At 43.8% G+C, this 26,791-nt stretch overlaps 1 protein-coding gene across 5 annotated transcripts in view; it reads right to left on the bottom strand.

Moving 5' to 3' along the window:
- The window catches only part of CCAR1 (cell division cycle and apoptosis regulator 1), a 2,209,777-nt gene that overhangs the window by 915,995 nt on the left and 1,266,991 nt on the right, over positions 1–26,791 (bottom strand). The gene's annotated exons all lie outside the window — the stretch shown is intronic.

Raw genomic sequence — 26,791 nt, 5'->3', positions numbered from 1 at the left:
TGGAAGTCTACCACTGGTCCTGTTCCTGATTGTTGGGACGATGATTAAAAATGTTCTGCTCTGCAATGGATGTCCCATTTTGAGAACAAATGAAGCTAGCACTACCACATTTGCTTCTGCGCCGTGAGCACATGGTGCATTGCTTTGGCGCACTCTTGCTGCGAGAACTGAAACTTTGGTTTTTATGATTTTGGCCTGTGACTTCACTGCGTAGAACCTGTGTTAAGCTGTTTATTGTGCACTTTCGAGTGTGCCTTGGATCTGTGTCTGGGATTGCAACTGGTTCAGCCTTCGGACATAAATGTACTGGTGGACCTCTTAAAGACCCATATTTATAGCTGCCCTTTGCGTATTCTGCTCTTCCTGGCTGCATTCTACAAGCCCTCCTGGGATGCACTGCTACTAGTGAATTGGATCTTGGCTCTGGTTCGGCGGGACTAGCCACGTCTGTAGTCATTCCCTCAGCGGCTGCTGTGGAGGTTGGATGGGAACACATTTGCCCTATAAACCTGCTCCAAGGTGTGCCTCTGAGATCATTGTCTGCAGATGTTGGGAACAGAAATGTTTCGTCTACCTTTCGGAACACACATATTTGGCTATTCTGTTTGGTGGGAACATAAAAAATTCGGGTTGTTTTTAACATCCTAAATTATTTTAAACATCCTAAATTTTTTTAATATTGTTTCTTTTTGCTTTTATTTCAAACGGATTTCTTTGTGCTTTTGGCTTTTAAATCGCATGATCGCCTTCTTTAATAGTTTTTAGCTTAATTTTTAAACACTTACATATGCTAATGCATTTTGAGACATAGCTTTTTGTTTATATAGATAGCCTAGTAGGAGGGAAACACAACACATCTGCTTCTGTCTATTGAGCATTGCAGCACATATATTTTACACAAGAATCAATATGGTACAATAAATATTGAAAACGGCCACTTAATATTCCATGTTTATTTCTCTGAGAGAAAGAGAGCACGAGTGAATGATCAATCAAACAATCAGGGGTTTATAGAGCGCACTACTTACTCGTTAGGGTCTCAAGGCGTTGGGGGGGTGAAGATCAGATGCGGCCATTAGAAGAGCCATGTTGGAAAAGAATGGCTTAAACGTGATAATACTGTAAAAAACATTTTCTGATAATTTAAATTGCACCACATGGGCAAGAGTAGTGCACCTTGACACATGTGACAGTCTGTACACATAACTAGGTTGAAAAGAGAGAAAGAGGCAGGAGAGAAAAGAGGCAAAAGAGAACAGGAGACACAGATAGAGTGGAAAAGCAGAAGACCAGGGATGAGGTGCAGGCAGGAGCCTGCGGGTGGAGGAGGGTCTCAGACACCAACCTGTGAACCTGGCAAGGAGCTCGGGCTCAAGGGTGGACCCTGAACAGTGGAGCTGCACGGGGGGAGAGCAGTGATTCTGACCAGAAAGGGTTTGAAGATCTGTTACCACGATTCCTAGGAGAATTGGGTTGTCATGTTCTGTGGTTGCCTAAATCATTTGCTACCCATCTAGGTGTAGGGGTGCACATGAAGGTACTGTGGGCTAGCTGGTCTTTAGGATTACATATCCAGCGGGGGTGCACAGAATCAGTCTGGCACTATCCCTACGTTTACATTGCACATCTAATGTGCAGTTCCTACTGGGAAGTGAGGAACTACTCAACACCAATCTATCTGCAAACATACTGAGCTAATATTTAAGTGAATAGTAGGATGCAGGTTTTGACAAATAGTGCATTCATTACAATAGGTTAAAGATAGTATGGGTCTGTGAGGTCATATTTGGGTTTGCCTTCAAATTGGGATGTAAACCAATCCGGGAAATGGTTTAAATTTATAGAGCCAAATGTTCTTCTGTAGCCTCTTATGGTACTGTGCTTTGGGACCATGCCAAACACACTATGTTGAAAACGCAAGAGAACATTTTTCTACTGCAAATTTTTGCTGTTCTTCAGTCTACACCGGTGGACATAGTGTATAGGAAATTGGGGTTGCCACTCTTAGGTGATCTATTATCGATGAAACCTATATAGTTGGGGCACTCAATTTGGTGCAAAGGGGAAACCAGGTTCACTAAATCAATCATATTATATTGTTTGATATTGGATAGGGTGCTGAGAATTCCATGGCTCTTGTGTATCTCTTGAGAGCTGGCCCAGTTCAATGATTCTTTGTCACTAAATAGACCAGACTGTATTACACATTTCAGCAAGAGGGAATTGAAGCTTATGCAACTTATTACAAAGAATGTTTATGTATTTATAAAGCGCATAGCTGCCCGTAGGCTTCCCAGCGCTAGGAGAGAATGAAGACAGACGTGCTATTGACTCCTTCAGGCCCTCTCGGGCAACATATCTCTAGGTGACATCCAATAAGGGGCCCCAGCAGTACCTGTCAATTACACTGATATTAGGACATTTTATCTTAAGCCATTCTTTTAGAAAACACAACCCAGAAGCTTATTTGTTTAAATGTTTCTTGGAAGACTCAATAACGTGTTTTAGAGTTGCCACTTTTATATGGAGGGCCACACATAGAAGGAACTACATACATCTTATGTAATACACGTCTCCTGTTGTGAATAATTTATGGATTTCTACAAGCCTTAGTGTTCTTTTTTGGAATTTATAATAGCAGTTTACCCACTTTATCTCCCAATAACATAGCGGACCAATGTTAGAGGGTTTTGTTATGTTGAATATAATGGTTTTCCAGCTTGACTCTTACTTTTTGAACACAAGGAATTTATAGGACAGACCAATTAGCAGAATAAGCATCACTAGGGACTCTATTACCGGGCATTTTATGGCTGCCCTCCCTATAATCAGTTAGGTACATAATAAGCCCAGCTGTGTGCCCCTGTGTTGCTCTTTCTGTATAATTCATTCGGCACCTTCGTTATTTTACATACTATACCTTGGTGTTAGGTGATGCATATCATCATTACTTCTAAAGTGAAATATATCTTAGAATATATAAGCAAGTTGTTAATGTTCTTACTCACTGCATGTTTAACAGCCGCTATTTTTATGTGGTGGTTAATTACATATTGGTTGTCCAGCCCCAGAGAAACTCACCAGCTTTGAAGTTGTGAAGTATTACACTTTTGATATTGTATGTTGTTTTTATTAGTTTGTTCCTCTTTCCTTTAATTTATTGTGTTAATTTTATCTTGTGACCTATATTTATTGCTTAACTGTCCGATATTATCGATATATGTGTATTTGTCTTTTATGGCTTTTTCTTATTTGATCAAATAAAGTTTGACTTGATTTGAGTTTAGACTCAAATGTTTCTTCATAATGCGTTAATGGCATGCATGCATGTTCTTAGCTAACAAAAGCTGTGGATATGCTGAGCTAGTGTTGCACATCTCGGGATGAATGGGCACATTACAGATTGTTTAATGAATGTCATTTTTTTTATTCCTGATACATCTGTTCATTCAACAACTACCAATCTATCTGCAAACATTCTAAGCTAACATTTACATGATTAGTAGGATGCAGGTTTTGAACAATAGTGCATGTGCTGGAGTAATAGTGATAGCGGCACCAGGAATACATTATAAGTACTGTGGTAAATGCTGGCATAAACTTGTAGTTCACTATTGTGGGTATTGTTTCTGTATTGGAGACCAGGCTAACTGTGCGGTGACTGGTTGCCCCATCTGCTTAGCTTTGTTCCCTATTAGGGGTTATTTTAGACCACATGGTGTTTTGGGGGTTTACTGACATTTGCAGGTTTCAATGGGGGTAGAATGGGCTGTCAAGATGGGGGTTGGTCAGTTAAGTGTGCTTTTCTTGAGACGCTGATCGCAGATCTTTAGAGTATTATTAATGGAGATACAACATACCAGACGTAATAATAATAATCTATATTCTTCTCCTAGTCATTACATGCAGGGGGGGTCCTGCATATTGAGCTTCATTGTTAAAGTACTTGGCGACCTTATGCAGTATACTTTATTCTCTAGATCTGTGGTTCTTAACCTGTGGTTCAGTGACCCGTAGGGTCTGCATCTCATTAGAAAATTACCTAATATTAGGATTAATAGAGGATATATCAATAAAGAAGCAACATATAAAATTTTAAAATGTTCTGTAAATGTGAAGGGATTTGCAATTGGAGGCTACAAATTTAGTTGGTATCCTTAGCTTGATTTGTTAGCGCAGTGCAAATACAGCAAACAGAATTTAGTATAGATTATGGAGTGTCAATTGAATTGGCAACAAAAAGAGAGCCTATCATATCTCTTCATCTTCAAGAGTTAAAAGAACTAATTTGGAAAAGTTTCAAACTTCCAATTAAAATTTTGATTTTCCTAAATTGGATTGTGAATGAAATAAAAATGTAAATATTTGTGCATTGCTTGATTTATAATTGTTTTTTAAATTTTGTGTATTGATTTGAGGTCCAAATCTTAGAAACTGCTAAAGAGGGGCGTCCCGACTTCAAACAATGACTCAGTGGGGGTCCCTCGATTCCAGTAATAATTCAGTGGTGTTCCACAGAACCGCTGCTTTAGATCGACTCAACAAACTCTGCAATTCTCCAGGAAACCCATTTTCACTCTCCCAACCACATAAGCGTACCAGTAAATAGAAATGTCACTGCTACTATGCACCATATTGTACATAAAAGTTGGTCAAAGCGGAAGGAAAATGTGTATACAAATCACATCACCCAAAATAAACACATTATTCAAATTGGCCTGAAATTTTTGCAAGTTTATATCACAGTCAGCATAATGAAATCAATCTGTACAACTGCCAAATGTTGCTCCAAGATGAAGTGAAAGTAAAAAGTGCTCAAAGGAGTGCTCATGTGAGGATTTGAGAGGGGGATTGTAAGAAATTCACAATATTTACACTTATTATACAAAAAACCTGTCTGACCATCAGTTGTACGTGTTATGACTGAGGAGAGCCACACAACGGTGTATTTTTTAACAACTACTTTGGCTAGAACCCAATTGTGACTTCGCACATCCAACTGAGGAAAACTGCTTGTTGATTATGTGAGGCCGTAAAGTCTATGGCTTTCAGGGTCAGACATATCACCCACAGATACATTTTCTGCGCTCTCAGTGAGAGTGTTCTCGATCTCGTGCCTCTGTTTTTTTAGATAATGCACAATAGTTGTGTTGTATGTTTGAATTAGGATGTGGTTCATCTTAAAGCATGGGTGGAAATCCTTGAGCACTAGATGCAGCACTCGTAGGTAACTGACATGATCAGAGCTTTCTTCCACCGTCCATAGGCCTTGCACTGACAGATGACAGTGAACCAGCTGTGCTCTCTCTCCATTAAGCAAAGTATCAGTCACAATTGTTTGTAGCAGTGTCTCTTGTTGAAAAGTGAGTCTGTGTTGTAGATTTTCAAATCTGCACCACCACGGTAGAGATTGTTTTGTTGGCATGTATCCTGTGTTTTCAACCACTGATCTTCGAGGCATTGCTGTGAGGTACTTATATGTAACCTTGCATTTGGGGAACAGAATTTACATAAGACCATGAAGCCAAGCCGTCAGGAGTTCTGCAGAGCTGCTTTACTGTTGTTCCTGAATCAGTGGTGACATTTGTCTTTGATGGAATAGCGTCTCTCCTCCAAAGGAAATACTTTACCTTTATAGTGTCTATTGTGGCCCCAAATAGGTTAGGCATTGCTCTGGGGTGGTTCAAGACTTTTTCAGGTTTTGTTGTTGTTTAATATAGCGCAAACTCAACCCGAATGCACAGGAGCGGTTTTCATGAGCACTAGTTACAGTACCCAAGGTCAGATTTATTTTTAAGGCATGGGGTGAGTACGTGATTTGCTGAGAATTACTGGACGTTGTGCTGATGCCAATACTCAAACCTGGTTCCATAGTTCTAAAGTTGGCAGTTCTGGGCATAACACCACATCTTCTCCCTAGGTTTATTTGTAGCCTTAATGTCTTCAGTAACATGGAAACCTTGTTTTGCTTTTGGCGGACTGTGGGCTGTGATCATCCAATTGTCAAAATAGCGATCGAAAAATATTACTTTCTTTCTCAGGTGAGCTGCAACTACTCCATACATTTGGAGAACATGAACGGAGTTAATTTCAGGGAAGACGGTATCACTGTGTCTCTGAAGTGCGAGATTCCAACAATAAATCTGAGGTATTTCCTGTGATGTTTTGTGGTTGGAATATGGAAATATGTGCCTTGGAGATCTTCTGCGCACATCAATTCTGCTTCCATACGGTGAGGATATATTTGATGCATCTATTTGAGAGTTTTTATATAGAGTACACCTTACCCAGAGGTATGAGAGCGCATCACAATAGGGCAAAATAACTTACATAAGGGAAAAGAGTAAAATGGTAGTAGGTATCACTACTTATATGTATAACAGTTAGTTGTGGTGCGAGGTACAGATTAACAAGTTACATATTCACTAAAGATTACATATTAAAAGGTGGAGTGATTAGGGTTACACAAATACATAATTACAAAATTGAGACAATTGTAGTAGCTCTCATGAGTGTCATTTAACAACCAGGGACATGACCTAGCATGAGGTGGCATGTGCCTGGAGGGGAAAAAGACAGTGATGCAAATGTTTGGCAGAAGAGTTCCATATTCCAGTTGCATTACCTGAGAATGATTGCGCCATACATCTTTCCCTTTAGAAAGTTGGAGGTTTGAGCAGCATTGCGTGCAAGGTCTGGAGCTGCCTGATAACTTGAGATTATTGGCCAGGTAGCGATGAGTGGAAGTGCCTTTATGGGTAATGCAAGCAGTCCTCTGTATTGCCCTAGCTTCAATGGGAAGCCAGCAAAGAGAAATTATTATAGGTGTAATATGGTTGTTTCTTTTGTCCCCATAGATGAAACACACAGTTGAATGTCGGATGGATTTTAGAGGGGATAGGTGGGTTTTGGGGCGACCTGTAAGGAGAGAATTACAGTAATCCAGTCTGGAGAGTACCAATGATTGAACCAGAGTTATCAGGTCATGTTCAGGAATGAAACGCTGAATCCACCAAAGACGGCGCAGTTGGAAGCAACCGTTCTTGGCCATGCTGTTGATTTGGGAATGGAGGTTGAGTCTTTTGCCTAGGATGACACCTAAGGATTTGGCACTGTCAATGTCGATAGGTTTGATGTTTAGAATGTTCAGACTATCCATCTATGATTGAACAGGCGGTGGAGAGTTAGCGGTTGAGAAAAGAAGGAATTCTGTTTTGGAGGGATTTAGAATTAGATGATGAGACATAATCCATTCTTGAGGGTGGTGGCGAGGATTGAAATGTCGAGTGCGGAGGATACCATTAGGTAGAGTTGGGTGTCGTCAGCCTAGAGGTGATAATGGATCCTGGACTTTTTTTAGTAGGTTTCCCAGCGGTTCCATGTAAAGATTGAAAAGGGTAGGCGCGAGGATAGAGTCTTGAGGGATGCCTTGATCCACTGCCTTTGATGAAGAAAGACAGTTTGCACTAGATATCAGGGAGCGCATTTTCACGCCAGGGGGAGTTTCGTTTGCTGTTTGTAGGAGAACCAAAATGAACTCCAGAGTGGTACATTATCCAGCCTTTCATTCTCATCCTAAGTTGTGTGTCGTCGAATGCCTGAGACTATAAGTCTATGACTGAAGAGTACCGTCCTCCGGGGACGAAGCAATTAGTCATAGCCCTGAAGAAACCGTTTGAGCTGTTTTCAGCGACTACTACTACCAGATGGGTGAAGTGGGTGTTAGAGGCAGCTGGCATTGTTACCTCCTCTTTTGGACCACAATTGGCCAGGCGGGCTATGGCCTTGAAAGCTTTTTCTCTAGGCAGACAATTGGAAGATATCCTAAGGACGGCAGATTGGTCTTCAGATTCCACATTTAAGACCTTCTACTTTAATCCGATCCCAGGAATGGCCTCACTGGTTATCAACCAGCTTTGCACTTGCATAATCTGAAGACTCTGGTCCTGACATAGAATATAACATTTCCTAGCGCGCGTAAAGAAAAGTTTCAATTCTATTAAGGACTTGGAGGCAAGGATTATCCCTCCTAGGTATTCATTTGCACTCAACGACCCTCCCTCGCATTTACAGATTTAAGAGGATGAGTATCTTTTCTTGATGTCAAATAATGTATTATGCTATCATTTTGCAATACTGTTGAGGATAATGTGTAAAAGCTTTTCTACCGAAGAATGTTTGGATTATAGTGTGAGTCCTTGAGGTTGAGATATTCTTTTTTCAATGATAGGAATAGATCAGAAGCAAGATGCCTGAACGTAAAAGATGGAAGGATCTCTATCCCACAAAGAAAGAGGAAGTGCTTTTTCTTCATGAATGTTATATATGGTGGACTCTATGGTTGAACTGTTAGACCTGTTTCAAAAATAAAAACTCTAGGGATTTGTAGTCTTTATTGTGTTGATATAATGCTGGTTTGGGCTACTAAGCAATAAAATGGGGAAAGTTATTGCATAACCCTCGCCTCAGAGTCCTTAATAGAATTAAAACTTCCTTTCACGATAGCTAGAATATTTTATATTCTGCTGCTTTTTTTGGAAAGGTCATAAAATGTAATGGTTGCAGAAGAGACAACGCTGCTGGTAGATTTGATAAAGTCAAAGAGTTTTTAGGTCCATTCTAGGCAGAGTCGAGAAAGGTTTTGTAGTGATTTGCTTTTTTGCTAAAGATGTATTTGTGATAGCGCAATCTTGCATATCGGAGATGTGAGAGATTAATGGTGGAAAGGGACTGTCTCCATTTCTTCTCCATGTATCTCAGGTTTTTCCTATCATCATAGAGGGACTTATTGAACCAAGGGGCAGAGGGTGTGGACCTTTTCCATTTGCTTTGTAGTGGAGCAGCATTGTCTATCAGGGCGGAAAGACTGGTGAGACACTGGGTGGTCAAGATGTTGATGTCAGAGTTGTGGCTGATGTCCGGTAGAGCCATCTTGGCTGAGTAGCAGTGTGTGTCTAGGTCGATGATTTTAGTGTTTCAAAAAAAAGTAGCTGCCCTTTTTGGTTGGCCCAGGGTTTAAGAATGAGGTAGGTGCAATGAGAAGGTGATGAGGAGTTGATCCGACCAGTTTACTAGTATAGGATCATCAGCTGTTAGCAGGTTGCCCTTGGAAATAATAAGGTCAAGCTTGTAACCTTTGGAATGTGTTGGTTTAGCGATGTGTTGTAAGAGATCATTTCCCCAGAGAAATGTTGCAAGCTGGTTGGTGGTGAATATTTCAAGATGCCCCAGTGAAGATTAAAGTCTTCAACAACTGTTGTGCGAAGTATAGTGGATGCCCCCATCATTCACCAAGGTCATTTGGAGTAGTTTATGTATCCCAACTACAGCATTTTAGGTCTTTTATAATGTTCCAATCTAGGTGGTATAGCTCAGCTGTATTAGTTAGGGTACACTAGATCTCGGTTATCGTACTGTAGATACGACCCAATCCCCTCAGGAAAAATTGGAACAATCTTAACAATATCCAGACTCAATAACTCCTTACAGGGGAGAATCTCAGCACCATCAATGGCAGCACCAATAGAGATGGAGCCGCACTTGTTGACCTCCTCTCCTCTCAGACTCTGGGGGTCATTTAATGAACAATATCCATGCAGAGCATCTGATGCAGTCCCACAGTCAATGTAATCATCACGAATTGGCCGGCAAGTGTCATTGCTCCTCTGAATCCTGCATAGTGCTACCTTCCTCCTGAGTCCTCCTCGGAAAGCCCAGTCTACTGTTAGCTTGTGCCGGAGTAAAGTAGTGCGCTTTGCCCTCCGACATTATCCGTAGCTTGGCTGGATAGAGCATACTATAATCTATGTTGAGTTCACAGAGTTTTCTTTTGGCTGGGACAGACAGGTGCCATCCTTCCTGCACCTGCTGGGTAAAGTCTGGATAGAGGGAGAGCTCATAATGTTCATGCCACAATGTTCCCAGTTTGTGAGCCCTGCGGAAGGCCGCGTCTCAATCCCTGTAGTTCAATAGTCTCGCTATTATAGGCCGTGGGTTGGCTCCAGGTATCGGCCGTGGAGCAAGGAATTGATGGGCGCACTCCACAACAAAGATGTCGGGGAAGGTGTCTCTACCCAGTAACTCGCTTAGCACACATTCAATGTACTGTTCCATGATGTTTATAGTGGTCGTTTCCGCAATGCCCACAATTCTGATATTGTTTCTTCTAGACCAGGCTTCTAAATCTTCCGCTTTGGTCTGGAGCGTAAGGAGGAGTTTGTCCATCGATTAGTGTGACACAGTTTCGGCCTGCAACATATCTTCCGCATCAGAAACCCTCCTCTCAACAGTATTGAGCCTTTCAGAGTGCTTATCTATTCGTTCGAGCATTCTGCCCATTTGGAAGGTGAGAGCATCTATTTTCCCATCGATTTTGGACAGGCTCTGCTGCATGGTTCGTAATATTTGCTTCAAGTCCATCTCTGCAAAAGGCTCAGTGTCATCTGATGCAGCACTTTGTTCGACAGTGGCCACCTCACGGCCCTAGGGGTCTTGCGCTGATCAAACTGCAGCTTTGTTTGGCATCTGTCGATTTTGCCCATCATGTGCTTCCGCTGTTGACTAGTGCCTACACCAAATGGTACCTGCATGGAGTGTCTAAGTTTACACTGAGGTGCCCAATGACGACAGATGTAACGTGCCGGCATACACCGGAGGCACTTCCTTCTGCACACCACTGGTTTGTTAAGGTGCTCTTTGTTCAGCAAATCTCTCCTACAAGACCAAGAGTAGCCATCTAAAGATGTGGCATCGGAGCCCCCTCCGTCCTGCAGCTCCAACCTGTCGCTCCACCAGGGGAGTATCCCACCACAAGCAGGCATCCCCGGAAGGCAGTCTCCCACTCCCCCGTTCTACAATTGTAGATTATGCTATGGTTCTGGACCTCAATGGTCCCTTCCAGCACCTCCAACGGTTCTCTACAGGAAGAATAGGCTCCCACAGGTAGTCGACTTTACTCGGGAGCACACAGGAAGTGGGATGAAAGAAAATTAATATTACTATGAAGAACAACTATAAGTAATTGAGTAATTACAGGAAGAATTGGTTAAAATGGCCATAGGCAGGATTAAATCAAATGGGGCATCGGGCCCCAATGGGATTCCCAATGCTGTTTTTAAAGCAAAAATAGATTTCTGGTCAAAAACTTTAACATCATTATTCAAAGATGTGGTAAAATCCAAATCCATTCCGGAATTATGCAAGGAAGCATATCACAGCCAATCTACAAAAGGGGCCCACCAGATAATACAGCTAATTATCGGCTAATTGCTAATTGCCCTAACAGACATTGAGGCGAAAATCTTTGCTACATGTCCGCTTAAGGACTTGGAAGAATGGATTGTGACACGAGAAATCATACCAATTTATTAAACTGGATATCGTAGGGGACAGGCAACAATCACAAACTTGTTCTCTCTTACCTAGTTGGCTGAAAGAGCAAAGTATAAAAAACAAAAGTTATATATTTGTTTTGTAGACTTCAAGGCTGGCTTTGACTCTGTTCCCTGTAACTTACTTTGGGCACAGCGATCGGCATGGGGTGTACCCAAACAACTGTTAGACATGATCATATTGTTATACTCTAATACGTGGGTCCAGGTACAATTGGGGGATGGCAGATGCACTGCTTGCCGCCTGGAAACCCACAGTGGTCTCAAACAAGGATGTGTTTTAGCCCCATGTCGTTTTAACCTTTTTTTTGGCTGATCTACCGTTCCATCTCCAAATTGTTAATGCTCATTCTTTAAACTTTGCATGTCACAATATAAAATATTTACAGTATGCAGACAATACTATTTGCTTAGCCACACTGCTATAGGTCTAGAAAAACCTATAGCATAACTATATTTTAGCCATTGGTCTGCAAATAAAAAAATTTCAAAAGCAAAAATCCTGATGACAGGATCCAATAAATCACATATGAGAATATGGAAAATTAATGGGTTAATGATTGAAACGGTAAAACTATATAAGTATCTAGGGATCACATTTAATTACAGAATGTCTTTTAAATATCATTTTATCAACATAAATGCCAAAGCCACTGCACTTTCTTTTGCTTTTAGAATGCTGCTAGATAAGATGTTATGTCCCAGTCATGAGAATTTACTTATGATAATCAAGTCAAAGTTGATTCCTTCTCTAATCTATGAGTCAGTAATTTTTTGAGGTAAAGACTCCAAAATCCTTGATAATCTACAAATAAAAGTTTTTAAATACTTTTTTAGGGTACCAAGAAATGCAGGGCATACTAACGTTAGATTAGAATTTGGCTTGAAAAGACAAACCCTAGTGAGACAATCTGTGTTTCTAAAATGTTTATATTCATCTTGTATCATCCAGTACAATGTATTCCATGCTTCTCTAACACCGCTTGTGAAAATAAATCCTGTACATCATGCTGCGGAAGCGGTTATGTTTCTACCTAGCTGATGTATCTCGTTATTTTTATACCTTTGTACACAGTATACCGCTTCTTTGTGTTTTTCTATTGAAAATACCTAATAAAATCATTTGAAATAAAATGTTTAGATTCGTTTTTTTCTCTGAACCCGGCACTCTTGCAGATCAGTGCTGGCAAGAAGTACCAAAATATGAGTATGCAAGCGCTTGGAGATCTTATCTAACAGTGAGCCTAAACACTTTTAAGTCCCTGCCCTTTGAACATACGGATAGAAATAAAACTGTCTTTAGACAGATATTATATCAATAGGCACATTTCTTATCGACCATATTGGATAAGGAGGAGTTTGCAACAAAAAAAGAATGCCTGGTCAGTTATTAATTAATTTAATAAAATTGAGCCACAAACATATTTTATCTCCTATTTAAACCCGTTTTTAAGGGATACATTTCTTATGCTAAGATTCGGTCAATATCCGACAAAGGACGGAACGCCAATATGGTTACAAAATTGGCCAACCTATAGGTGTAGGTTATGTGATTTTCATAATGAAACATTATTACATATTGCAAGCATTTGCCACCGATTGCATCAGGAGAGGCAAGCATTGTTAAAATCCATCTTTAAGGAAAATGGCGTGAGAACGTGTGGCCAAACATTTATAACTTGCCTTTCTGGGAACTCTACTTGCTTTGTAAAGTTTATTCTCATAGTAGAAAAAAAGTTAAACTAGGAGTGCCTCCCAGATGGAAATGGTAAGCCGTTATGACCAGTAATCTGTCCGCAGTGTTATTTTATTTTCCCAAGGGTGTCATGAGACCGGAGCATGGTGAGATTGTTTATTGAAATCTCTTACAAATCGATGCTGAAGGTGGCAATGGGTCTCAGGCAAGGAAACATTTGATTGACTTATCACCTACCAGTAACCTATAAAAACTATCACAATTAATTATTTGGATTACTTGATTCAGTCTACTCATGACAATTTAAATTGTATTTCAATTTTAATATAATAACATTGAAAAGAAGCACGTTGACACTTTATAAACCTAGCCGATCTTTTTGACTTGCACAAATTTTCTCAAGGAATTACTTATTTAACTACTTCATAGGGTTAATTGACAGTGTTAGCTGATTAAAGAATGGGACATTAATAAATCTATAAATATTATTATTTATGAAGTGTAGGGTCCTTGTGTATAACGACCCTAGATCTGTTCTCGCGAGAAATGGAGCTCATTTCTGGGGAAGCAAGCATGAAGTCATTTAATAGATCTTAAATTTCCCAACTATTGCAGCTGAACTGTTATGAAATTATATGCCTTATTACTTATGACTCTAATAGATTAAGTTCAGATTTGAGAAGCAGTTTCCCAATAGTTGCAGATAAACCACTATGAAACTATAAGCCTCATTGCATAAGATTCTAATAGATTTAGCCTAGGCTTGTGCAGAAGCATGGAGGCATTCTGCAGATCAAATCCAAATTTGTTTCTTTTTATTTCCCAGAAATATGACTCTAGTAGAAGTAGCACAGTTTGAACGAAAAGCATGATGGCACTTTAATATAGAAAATTACAAAGATAGATGTAATGACTGTATGTATGGAAGGTCTTATACTAGTATATAGAGAAGCAATGTCTTTATAATGAAAGAAATGTAAAATATGACATGAATGTAAACAGTAGAATGGAATGCTATTCTAGTGATGAACTTTTGTGATATCCATGATCTAGTATGACATGTTATCCCTAAATCAATCTAATACTAGTAATATATTTGTTCTGAATTTGATGATTGAAGAAATTAACACTGCTCCTCTATGTACTTTTAAACTGTATTCTTTTAACCAATCTAATGTATTTTATATATTCTTCGATCGTAATGATTTTTATTAATTGACAATAAACATTGACTTACTTATTCAGGGGAAGCCCCTAATGTCGTGTGGTCCTCTGTGAGGCTCACCAACACCAGGTGATGCAGCAGCACTCACCAGCAGTCATGGTCCTCCCGTCGCCTCCAACCTCAGGTGTCTGTCTGCTTCTGTCTCTTCAGCTCCCCACTCACCACGAGTCCTCTTGCGGTGTAACCAGGCTTGATCAGTTCGCGATACAAGGAGAGTCGGGCCAACTGCTTCGCCGAAGAGCCGGCCACGTGCAGCAATCACTAATCTTAAAGTTCTCCATGACCGCACCTTAAGTCGCATGCCACCCTCAGGCCCCGGTCTCTGCCTGTCTCTCTTTCTCCGGTCCCCAGTCACAGCGAGTCTTCATGCAGCACAACTGGGCCGGTTCAAGCCGTGTTTCGGGGCTCGTAAGGCAGGCTGCTCCCTCCTGTAGCATGAGGTCAGCTGCGTGCGCAACATCCAGACTGCGCACATGTTCAGATACAGCAGGCCCGGTTCTTTGTGCGATGGGTCTGGGCTCATTTAAAATGCTCTCCATTGGGTCTTCCGGGGTCAGATGCCTTCCGGGTGCGATCGCAGTTAATTTCAGTTCTGTTGGAATGCGCGAGGTACCAAGATTGGGTGGGATGGTGGTGGTAGCTGATGCAGCCCTCTTAGGCAGCGCCCATTTCAGAGCTCCGCCCTAACGTCATGTGGTGTTGGTTGAAAATAAGTGTGGGTGCAGCTGTGGTGTAGTGAGATACTCAGGGCACTCATTGAGGGGGAAAGATGTATTGTGTGTTAAATGTGGTGAAGAAGGGTAATAGCTGTGGTGGGAAGAAGGTGTGTGAGGAGGGGAGATATAGGAGTCAAGGAAAGGCATGGGCTCAGCATAGTAGTTATTTAGGAGAGGGGGAGGGATGGTGGGACAAGAACTAGGTTGTGTAAGTGTGTGGGGGCCAGAGATATGGGCGATGTGGAAAATTATCCAGGAGGGTGGATGAAGAATGTGGGTATTTCATCTTGGCAAGAGAAAATGGTAGTGAAAAGGTAGACGATGCTGTGTTGGAGTCATGGATCGAGCGACTGTACAGGAAAGAGGGTGGGAAGTGGAGTAGTGTAAGGGGTGTAGGAAGGGTTCAGGGGAAGGGGAGAGGAAGAAGGAAGTAATTGGTCAAGCGGCTGTACAGGAAAGAGAGTGGGATGTGGAGTGGAGTAAGGGGTGTGGGAAGAAGACCGTATGGTGGAGAGACAACTAAGTGAGCTGGGTAGTTTGGCTGTTGCAAATATGGTCTGGTTAAGGGGGTAAATGAACTAGTTGGGGTAGGGAGTTCTTCGAAGTCCTGGGATGGAGCGCGGGGGCAAATGAGAGTGCTGGCCAATGACTGGGGTGAGGTGTTGACGATAAAGTCCTGGCTGGAGAAATCGGGAGGAGGGGAAGTTAGGAAGATGGGGGGGGGGGAGCAGAGGGGCCAGAATGGAATCATGTTCCTCTTAGGGGATCGGCCTTGTGGTGTCCAGGTGTATTGGGAAAGGTGAGTGTGTAGTGAAGGAGAAGTCCCTAGGAGAGATCGGAGTGATAGGGATGGTGAGAAGGGATGGAAATATGTGGTCAAAAAAAGAGACACAGGGGGCGTGATCAAGCGGTCCGACATGGCGGACACGCTTCAGACGAGCTCCGTGGGCCCGTTCATAATCCTCTTGTTATCCTGCCCATCAGCCTCTGCATTGTACCCCCAGTCCCCCATCTATATCCCTGGTGGCTCGCGGAGTAGTGAAACTGCCGATCTGAGACCAATTGAGACCGGTGGAGCGGTGACTGGGCTCGCGCCATGTTGCAGGCCATTGCTGCGTCTTCTGTACACGCACGTGGAGCTGCCCTGGGCTGGGTGCACTAGCTGATGGGATTCTGCGGCTGATGCTGCGGCGAGGACCGGCTCGGGTGACGACTCCGGACCCTGCGGGTAGGCCTTGGTGCTGTGGCTGCCCGTGAAGTTTATACTTGGGATCTCGCTGTCCTGGAGCTGGGCCCAGCCTGGCACGGGGCGTACAGACCCTACATTACTGGCGGCCGCCTGCAGGAGTCCCTGGCGGCTCTGTGAGAATTGCGACAGAGGACGGCCTGGTGATCTGGGGCCTGCTATTGTGGTACCATGTTCCCGAGATCCAGCAGAGGCCGACGCTGGGTCCCCTCGGATTGGACGTCGTCGCCCCTGATGTCAGTGCGCGGTGCACTGTGGAGATCTTGCAACGTGCCAGTGACGCTGGGGCATTGGTCGAGGCTCGGAAGGCAGCAGCCGCCTGCTCGAGGATCCAGCGGTGAAGGAGCCTGTGGCATCTGACACCGATCCCCCTCGACCCCCCCACGTTGGGCGCAGTGTGGATACTCTGGCGCCGCTGTGGTGAGTGCGCGGCGCTCTCTTCTATTCCCCCAGCGAGACCGAGCTGTGGAACGGTCCGATTGGACCTGTGGTTGTGGGACCCCCTGCAGTTGCAGCTGAGCCTCCTGTTGCCGTGCGTGCCTTCTGAGATACCCTCGTTGTGCTTGTTGTGGGGTGGGGAAGCAGTGTGGCCGACCTGGGATCCTTGTGGGCCCCCCTCTTGCCCCCCCGGAGGGTGTTGTGAGAAGGGAGCACATAGTTGACGCACTGGATGCTGTTATTTACGCAATCTGGCTGAACGCCGTGGCCCCCACATTTTGATAATCGCTGTGGTTTGCCTCTCCGTGTGTGATGAGAGTGGGAAGACTGTGCTGTGCTCTATTGTGCCCTACCCCTCCAGGCCTTGGCTAAGGAGCGCAGGTGCCCGACACGCCTGCTTATTTGGGACCCAGTGGAGGCCTCCTGGTACCGTGATATCACGACGTTAGGCGGCGTGGGCAGTGTGGGGGTTGCCTTCACGCCTATCTTCCCACCAGTTTGGAAGATAGCCTGCTGGCCCAGATAATGCTGCATTGATGGCAGCGGTAACACAGTCTCGTGAGGCGTTGGATGCTAAGATTGGAGAAGTGGGGTCAGATGTTGCGCTCATTCGCCAAGATCTCCGTAAAGCGGTGGACAGGATCACGGAGGCCGAAACTCGCATCTCAACCACAGAAGATACGGTTGCGTCCCTTAAGACACGGGTGACCTCTTTGGTATCCATTACGAAGGGGCTGGTGATCAGGGCGGAGGATGCTGAAGTTAGAGCACAGAGAAATAACCTTTGCTTCGTAGGTTTTCCAGAGGGATGTGAGGGCAATAATATGGAGCAATTTCTTGCAAAGTGGATAATGGGTTGGATCCCCCAGACAGCTCTATCACAATGCATTATCACTGAATGTGTGCACCACGCCTTGATGCAAAAGCCTCTGCAGGGGGCCTGGCCACACCCCTTCATTGCCAGACTCTTGAACTTCCATAACGGTGATGCCATCCTTGCGCAGGCCAAGCTGGCTGGCAAACTCCAATTTGAGTCCCATCATATTTTAATCTTTCCGGATTACATGCGCCGGTGCAGCAGTGTCACCAGTCATTTACGGCTGCTAAGGCTCGGCAGCAAGACCTCAAAATCCAATATGCACTGCTCTTCCTAGCCCGATTGCGGGTTGTCTACAAGTCACGTACCCGCTTCTTCGACACTCCAGAAGAGGTCTTTGCCTGGGCAGATGAGAGACAGCGGCCAAGGCCACACTCCCCGCCGCGGTTCGACTCGAAATCATCATCCGGAGAGGCCACATGGCAGCTGAACAAACCCAAAGGGAAATCTACTCGCAGATTACGATCGAGACGCCGCTCCAAATCACGGGGTGCCTCCACCTCCTGGATAGAAGATGCTCGACGAGATTCATCGCCATCATAACATGGGGTTTGAGAACTGTAACCATAACATTTACTAGGCTGATGACATTGTCCCCGGGCCTATGTGAGGCCTTTCCCCCCCGTAACTCTCTTCTCAGTATCTGAGTAGTTTCTTGGGGATCCCTTGGTATGGGGTTGCACCCTGATCCCGTTGGGGCAGAGGTACAACACCCACTGCAACAGATGCTTCAGCTGTTTTGAGGTATTGGGTGGGGGAGGGGTTGGGTTAGTTAAGTTTTGTTGAAAATACTGTGTCATTAGTTTTTGTATATGGTCTATATGCCCTATGATAGGCCAAATTCCCACACGTCTTTTAGATACTCTTCCCTGTGATGGACCCTATTGGTAGGTTACACGTAGTCAGTTGAAACATACAGGGGGGGTACTGGATAAAATTAAAAGAGGTGCGGTCCTTCAACAGGCCAAACGCGCCGAAGCTGATATCCTCTTGCTGCAGGAGACTCATCTTATGCGTTCCAAGGCGATATGTCTCTCCCGCTTTGGCTATATTCAAATTTTTCATGCAGGGTTTACCAGAGGTTCCTGTGGGTTGGCAGTCCTAATTCATCAATTCATTGCCGGGTTCCCTTTATGCATGTTAAACCGTGGACTGGTTCACTGCACGGAGAGTCAGTTACACTGGCCAGTGTGTACGGCCCCAAACCCACGCTCTCAAGACTCATTTGTAGAGCGCTTGACGAAAACACTACTGGAGATGCCTATGGCCTCTCTATGATAGGTGGGGATTGGAATGACGTAGTGAATGTGGCTCAGGATAGATGGAGACCACGCGTCGCACCAGAGACACTGAGGGTAACACGCCTGCAGACACTGGTGGGGGACATGGGATGGATGGATACATAGAGACATCTGCACCCGACTACACAAAGCTATACGTATTACTCTGCGGTCCATGACGACTCCTCCCGATTGGACTATATATTTATACCAACCACATATTATTATTGAATCACTGTGACAGATATCTTACCCAGGGGTTTATCGGATCACTCTCTAGTGGTCCTGATCCTGCACTTGGGGGTGGCCAGTCCTCCCTATCGTCATGGCACCTTCAGGATCCGCAATATAAAACGCACATATGTCAGGCAATTACGGATTATTTTGCTGACAATCTGGGCACAGTGCACTCCGCAGCGATTGGGAGGCTATGAAGCCAACCATTAGGGGCGCGGATATTGCATAGTGCGTAGCCCAGCAGAAAAAGCTGCCGAGAGGCATTGCTCCAGACCGAAGCCCAGTTGTTGGAGCCAGAACAGAGGTGTAGAGGAATAGACGGCGGGCAGACTCGCAGCCAACTTCTTCTCCTGCAACAAATGTATGCGGACACACTGCGTGATGAGGCCAGACAGGCTTGGTTGGCCTCGCGCAGTAAAATTTATCAATGGGGTGATAAATTGAGTTCTCTCCTACACCGTTTGTGTCAACAGGCTATCCACCCGTTAAATATACTGGGTATACTCAGCAATGATGGCCAAACACTCACGGATCCTGCGCAAATTACTTCTAGCTCCGCGACTTATTACGCAGAGCTCTATACCTCCAATGACGCTTTGTCAGAACCCTTGATTCACCAATATCTTGACGATTTGCCCCCTAAGGCCATTTCGGATGCAGCACGAGCAGATCTAATGCCCGCTGCTGGTCGAAGAACTGAGCGCTGCACTGGTGGACCTGCGCTCCGGTAAAGCTCCAGCCCAAACGGCTTCCTGTGTGAGTTTTATAAGTCGTTCCAATCTCAGTTCGTTACTCACGATCTAGAAGCGGTACACGTAGCCCTCAAGGAGGGGAGACTCCCGCCAGACTGGCAGCATGCCGAAATTGCAGCAATCGTAACCTCCTATTTCATTGCTGAATGTAGAGGCCAAATTATTGGCCAAAGCTCCAGCTAATCGCATCCTCCCTTATATGTCGAATTTGGTTCATCCTGATCAGGCCGGTTTTATGCCCCACTGAGCGACCCATCACAATATTCGACGGGCTCATAATGGAGTATCGGCGATCGATCAACTGGATGGCCCGGTGGCGCTGTTGCAAGCTGACATAGAGCATTTGATTCGCTGGGATGGACCTACTTGTTTGCCCTCCTACAGCGCCTAAATATAGGACCACGACTCATGTCCTATATTAGACTACTATATACCGACCTTTCGGCCTCGGTTAGGGTGGCTGGTGCGGTGTCGGATCCCTTCCCTATAGGATGCGGCACCCAACAGAGGTGCCCCCTCTTCCCTTATTTATTTGCATTAGCAATGGAACCGCTGACCTTATGGGTTCGAATTGATGCGCAGGTGAAGGGCTTTGAATGGCCTGAGGGGTTCTCGGATCGGATCGCCCTTTATGCGGACGGATGTTCTTTCCCTCTTAATGGAACCACGTAGGACGGTACCTTGAATTCTCTGCATTATGCAGATATTTGGTCAACAATCGGGCCGATATATGAATGCTAAGAAGTCGATACTGTGGCCCATTTGTGGTGGCTCAGAAATGGGCACTTGGACGGTGGAAGTAACACTGGCCACAACCGGGCTGAAATACCTCGGGGGTTTACATCTCGGCCTCTCAATTGGTGTCGTGGAATAAAAACATTGCCCCCATCTGGACATGCGCACAGCCTGAGATAGAGTCCTGGGCGCGTATGCCCCTTTCCATATTGGGAAGGTCAGCGATATTTAAAATGGTATCCCTCCCTCACATTCTCTACCAACTGCAGAACCACCCCTTTCAGATATCTATCTCCTGGTTCCGACAACTCAACTCCAGATTAAGCTGCTTCCTGTGACATGATCAAGCTGCTAGGGTAGCACTTAAAACGTGCTTCCAATCAACATATTGTGGCTATATAGCGACCCTTGATACCCAATCATATCACGCAGCATCTCAACTCCTGGTTTTGAACGACTGGTGGTATGGGAATAGCAAGACCCGTGTACCAAGTGGAGAAGTAGCTTATGGGAAATGTATTGCCACATAAACTTCTATACACACCAAAAGAGCTACGGAAACTGACGCCTGCCACGAGTGTGGTCTTCGGTGTGTGGAAAGAATCAATGCGCAGGATGGGGTGGTGGAGATGGTTGACAAGGGAGACGCCCCTCTGGCAGAGAAGCCTTATGCCGCAAGTATCCACATTAGCGGGGTTTAAACAATGGGACGCCATAGGCATTTCCACGATGGGGAATGTAATGTGTGGCATCATCATGAGGTCCGTTTAGGAGCTCAGAAATGAGTATGCCATGCCGCACACACAATTTTATAAATACCTGCAACTGAGACATGCCTTATCCCCATATATTGAACATTTGGAATCTCTCCCGGAGTTTAACCCAATTGAGGCAAAGGTTTTTATGGGAGATTTAGGGGATCATAAGACTGCAAAGATATATCAAACATTAGTGACGAACCTCTCCACAACTCTAGATTCCCTTCAGGAAAAATGGCAGACGGACTTGAGCCCCCTAGATAGTGACGACTGGACAGAGACCTTGGAATCCCCAGGTATGCTGCAATAGCATCTTGCCTCAGACTTATTCAGTTTAAGTATTTGCATTGTACTTATACCGGCTTTGGAAGGTGGGGCTTATACCGGCTTTGGAAAGTGGGGCTGATAGATTCCCCTATGTGCTTACGATGTAGTAGGGAGGAAGGCACACTTCTAAATACGATTTGGGAATGTACCTCACTTGTCATGTTTTGGAGGGGAGTTACTCGTTGTTTATCAAAAGTGCTGGGTTGGGATTTACCTCTGTCTCCTAAGCTGGTCTTTTGCATGTCAGGGAAGAAATTGGGAGAAATATCTATAAAAGACACCTATTATTCTTGGGCTTTACCCTGGCAAAAAGAGATATAGCTAGGGCATGGAAGGATCCGGCTCCGCCTAAATTGGGTGCTTGGAAGGCAGGCCTGGACTGGTGTATGGGCCAGGAACAGCCTATTTTTAAAGTGTGGGGGTGCCTGCAGAAACACTTTAAAATATGGAAACATTGGACAGATTTCAGTGGTCTCCTACTAGAGCCTCCCCCACCACAACCTGCAAAAGTTGAAACCATCTGAGAACATATCACAGGACGAAAAATTTAGCTACACCAGATTATGACATACATGGAATGGCTTGATGGGTACGATCTTTGGTCTATTATTCGGTATAAGACACAGTTGTTTGTAATGTTAGGGGCTGTCGTTTACAGACCTGAATTGTCTTTTTGTTTAATAAATGCTATATAGAAGTCGCCTGCCCGAAAACTATTACACTGCTTAACCTATACTCTTGCTCCTCTGTAACAAAGGTGATTACCTTATTTGATGACTCAAAAAAGAGTTTTGAAGAAAAAAAAAGACACATGACTTTAGCTCAAATATGTAACACAAATATTCTCAATTTTTCTCTCTTAATGGATTTTTTTATTAATACTCCAATTTTGTCCCTTTTTCTCAATCAGGAAGCATTTGTGACTCGACTCTGTTTTCTTTAAACTGGTAGAACTAGTGCAATTGCACATTTCTTCAGTAGAACTAATTTTTCATTTTTTAGAATAGGAATTTTAAATTGTAATGTTGGTTTTAGTGAGATTGGTGTTGGCTTGACCCTTAGACGTAAAAGAAAATTCCTAGATCCACTATGTTTAGCACCCAGCTGGCTGCTTTTATGTGTCTTAGCTCTGCCAAGTTACACAATACCACTCCCCCCACTGGTGTAGAAAACACAGGGTGGGCAGTAGTTTTGAGGCATTTCATCCTCTAGCATTTGGCAGTCTTGCCTGTGTTGATTTTGGTTTTGCAGATTTCTTCTGGTACTGGTACATCTGGCCTATTGTTGCTGGTATGGCTAGTGAGAAGATTGAATCCTCTGAAGGGAGTACCTGGAATCTTCGGATTTATATTGACACCTAAAGAACTGTTTCCTCTGCTGTAGACCAAAAGTTTTTAGGGTCTCAGCTTCATATTTCATTTTTAGCATTTCATCTTCTCTGTCCTGTCCAAATAAAGTTGTAGCAGAAAAGGGAAGGGTCATATTTTTTATTGCACATCTGGCTTCAAAATGGCCAATCCTATCAAGAATGATCCGCGCAATATGATGCCATGGCAGTAAACTGTTGCTACCAATTCTGCACCATACACAGCTGCACTAATAATTTGATTGGCAAAGAAAGACCTTTAATTTACAATTTTACCAAAATCTTTTTGTGTTGAGTAAAATCTTCCACAAAGATCTCATTCCTTCCTAGATTTCTCTATCATAAAGACCCCAAGCAGCGACACTGAGCTCGAAGAGGTGAGAAACTTGTCCTCAGGGATCTCAAATAGGAAAAAGGGAAAAAGAGGCCTGGGAGATGCCCTTAGTGGCTGTGTCTTGAGTATAAAAAAAAAACATTGCCTGTGGTCCTGCTACCTGGATATTCAGCTTATTTGCTCCTCGCACAAGCACATTGCAAAATGTTATGATGTGTACTGGTGAATCCCTGGAAGGAGAGGCAGCAGGTGAAGTAGGAGTGTAAAAAGTTGAAAACCTCTCTGTAGAATAAATATGTAACAATGTTCAACATTATATCTCCTTCTCTTACACCTGTCATTTTCTAACTCAGTGGTTCCCAAACTTTTGACTCCTGAGGACCCCTATTGAGTCACTATTGGAAGCCAAGGACCCCCAAATAATTTGTACGATTTAAATTTCAAACATTAAAACAGTAGCTTTTAAAAAGTAAACACACACTTGTGCACACCAAACAAATACTCGAATCACTAAAGATTTTAATATTTTATATAGAAACAATTAGCAAAATCAAAAACTTTTAATGGGATGGTTAGTGCTACATCTCGGCAACTAACTTTTCAATATTTGGTTCTATTTCACAGTATGAGGCTCCTGCCAGGGCCAGACTGGAAACCCAAAGCAGCCCTGGCAAATGTTTCCAGATCAGTCCCAGTACTAAGTGCAGTGAGTGAGCCAGGCCACTGCAAAGCAAACTTTGGGGGGCTCTCCCACCAAGGTAATTTGGGGAAAAATGGTGTATCCTGCAACACATTTGTCATTATATATTGAATTGAATTTGCTTATAAAGCATAGTAAATGATGACCTTACTATGCACCAATACAACAATCTTTTTGGGGCTCTTTTATGAATCCCTCACTATCACTCTCCAAGAGTGCCTCTCTTCTCTCAATAGCCCCTCTGTCACATGCATTTCATTTGTTTTATAGCATCTCTCATACAAGTGTAGGGTGTCAGAGCACTTTACATCACATACATGCAGAGACAATGAATCATACGTGTGTAAAGCGGTGTATAGAAAATGTTATGTTATATAAGGCAAAGGGGACTTCAAGGTGTAGGATTCACATGTCATCCATACTGGTGCGCATTTTTTTTTTTAGGAGTGCTTGGTCTGGAGAAGCACAAAATCTTGATAGAGAATGTTACATAGGGGTTAGCTTTGACTATAATTATAACCGTTTAATTCTACCCAAACAAACCTTTTTGGCAAAATGAGGATTATGAAAGACTGGGAAAAAAAGATAGCATACTAACTTGAACCATGCAGTTTGCATTCAGCTGTTTGATGGCAGGTCATAGCTTAAGGTGCTAGATTATGATTGTAACTCATAATTTCTTTCTTTTCTTAAGTGCATGCTACACATTCTTTGCAGCAGGCATATTAACCCTCTGCGCTACCTTAGATCAGTCAAACCTGCTACTGAACACAACACGCTTTTCTCTCCAGCAGGTACATTAATCACTGGATGTTATCTTGACACTTTTATAGTTGCCCGAAAACTACAGATTATTCAAGGAACTTTGAAGTGCTTTTAAAACGGTTGCTTGCGGACCCCCTGGGAATGTGTCACGGACCCCTGGGGGTCCGCGGACCACAGTTTGGGAAACACTGTTCTAACTGGTGACAGAAGTTTTCCTTCTCAGGTCATCCTCAGCCATCCTATCTTCCAGTTTCTCTCTTAGTCGTATACCTTGTCTGTCTTTTAATATCCTTTAGCACTTTTTCTGACAGGGTAGTGCTTTGTGAACGTGTACACCGACACCTGTGTCACAGACATCAAGGGCAGCCACTTTGCGAGCCAATGCAGCAGTGTCACTTTAGGCTTGGTGGAAAGGGATCTCAGACTCCCCGAAGGCTGCTTCTTGGCCAATGCATAGTAGATCTTAACGAAGAGAGCAATCCACCTCAACAAGAATCATTTTCTGCATCGCCATGCCTTTCTTTGTCCCAAAGAAACCACAAAAAAGCTCCACGCGAGGGGTTTTGGTGTCATCAATTCAGAAGCTTACAGCCCTTTTGACGTCTAGTTGATGAAGTCTGTTCTCCCTTTGAGGGTTGAGGCAGGGACAAGTACTCTGAAGAACGATGGATTGTCCATTGTAAAAAGGAGTTATGATTTACAGCAAGGACCATCTGGGTCCTCCACACCAGTTTGTCTGTAAAAATGGAGGACGGTTGTACTAAAAGAGACTGGAGTTCAACCATATAACAGAAGTGATTTGAAGGAGAAAGGCAGTCTTCAGTCAGAAGACAAAACAAGCACCACTTCATTGTCTCAAAGAGGGAGCACATGAGGAACGTCAGGACCAGATTAAGGTCCCACTGTGGCATTACAAACTGTTTGAGATAGAATATGTGTCAAACCTCTAATAAACCACATTAAAACAGGTGATTTAAGATAGAACCATTAGCCCGGAAAATGCAATAAGCCGAAAGGGCAGATAAAGGATCTTTAATAAAGCCCACTGAAAAACCTTGCTGGGCCAAACAGAAAACAAAAATAAAACATCCAACAGTTTGGCTTGTAAGGAGTCTGTGTGCACTCCACAAAAGCCACAAATTTGTCTCAAAGCCCAGCATAAATGAACTTTGTAGAGAGACGTCTGGAAGCAAGGATGACACCCACAACCTCAGGTTGTAGGTCAAATGTGGTCGAATGCCACCCGTCAATTGTAATGTATTTGGGTGTAAAATGCGCATGTTCCGTTGCAAAACCTTTCCCTGCTGCTGCAACCAAAGATCCTTCTGAGGTATTAGCCTAATTGGAGGACAGATGTTCATGCCCCAGAAGATAAACATATCAAACTCTCCTGGCCCAATCTGAAACCAATAGGATCACATGGGCCTGGTTGTTCCTGATCTTCCTCAGAACTCGGGGCAGAAGATGCAGAGATGAACAGGTGTACAAGGGTCCCATGCTCCACTGTAGCAGGAAAGCGTCTCGTACAGAGAGATTTGATGCTACACATGCTCCACGGTGAACAAAAGATTCAGGCAGGTTTATTCCTTTGTCAGAGGATGTCCCATGCCACTTTGGGGTGCAACCTTCATTCATGATCCCCCAGATGCCACCCGTTCAGCTTGTTCAGCCTGGTAATTAAAGATACCGCCAAGTGGTTCATGATCAGCAAGTTTCCTCCCTCACCAGCGTGCACTAGAGGCACAGAGCCTCTTGGCACAGAATCCAGGACCAGACATACACCACCAGGCACTGAGAATGAGCAGAACTGCAGGAGGCTAACAGGTCAGAAGCATCAAAACGCTCTCACTGAGACCCAGGACCGAGGCAGAAACATTGGATATCCTGGACTCGTGATGATGAAAGGAAGGTCCTGAACTGCAACGTATCCAAGACAGCTCTGATGAAAG

This window comes from Triturus cristatus, chromosome 1_2 (assembly GCF_964204655.1).
Source record: "Triturus cristatus chromosome 1_2, aTriCri1.1, whole genome shotgun sequence".
Taxonomy (NCBI): domain Eukaryota; kingdom Metazoa; phylum Chordata; class Amphibia; order Caudata; family Salamandridae; genus Triturus; species Triturus cristatus.
The sequence above is the reverse complement of the archived record's forward strand: the minus strand, read 5'-3'. Positions and strand labels throughout refer to the sequence as shown.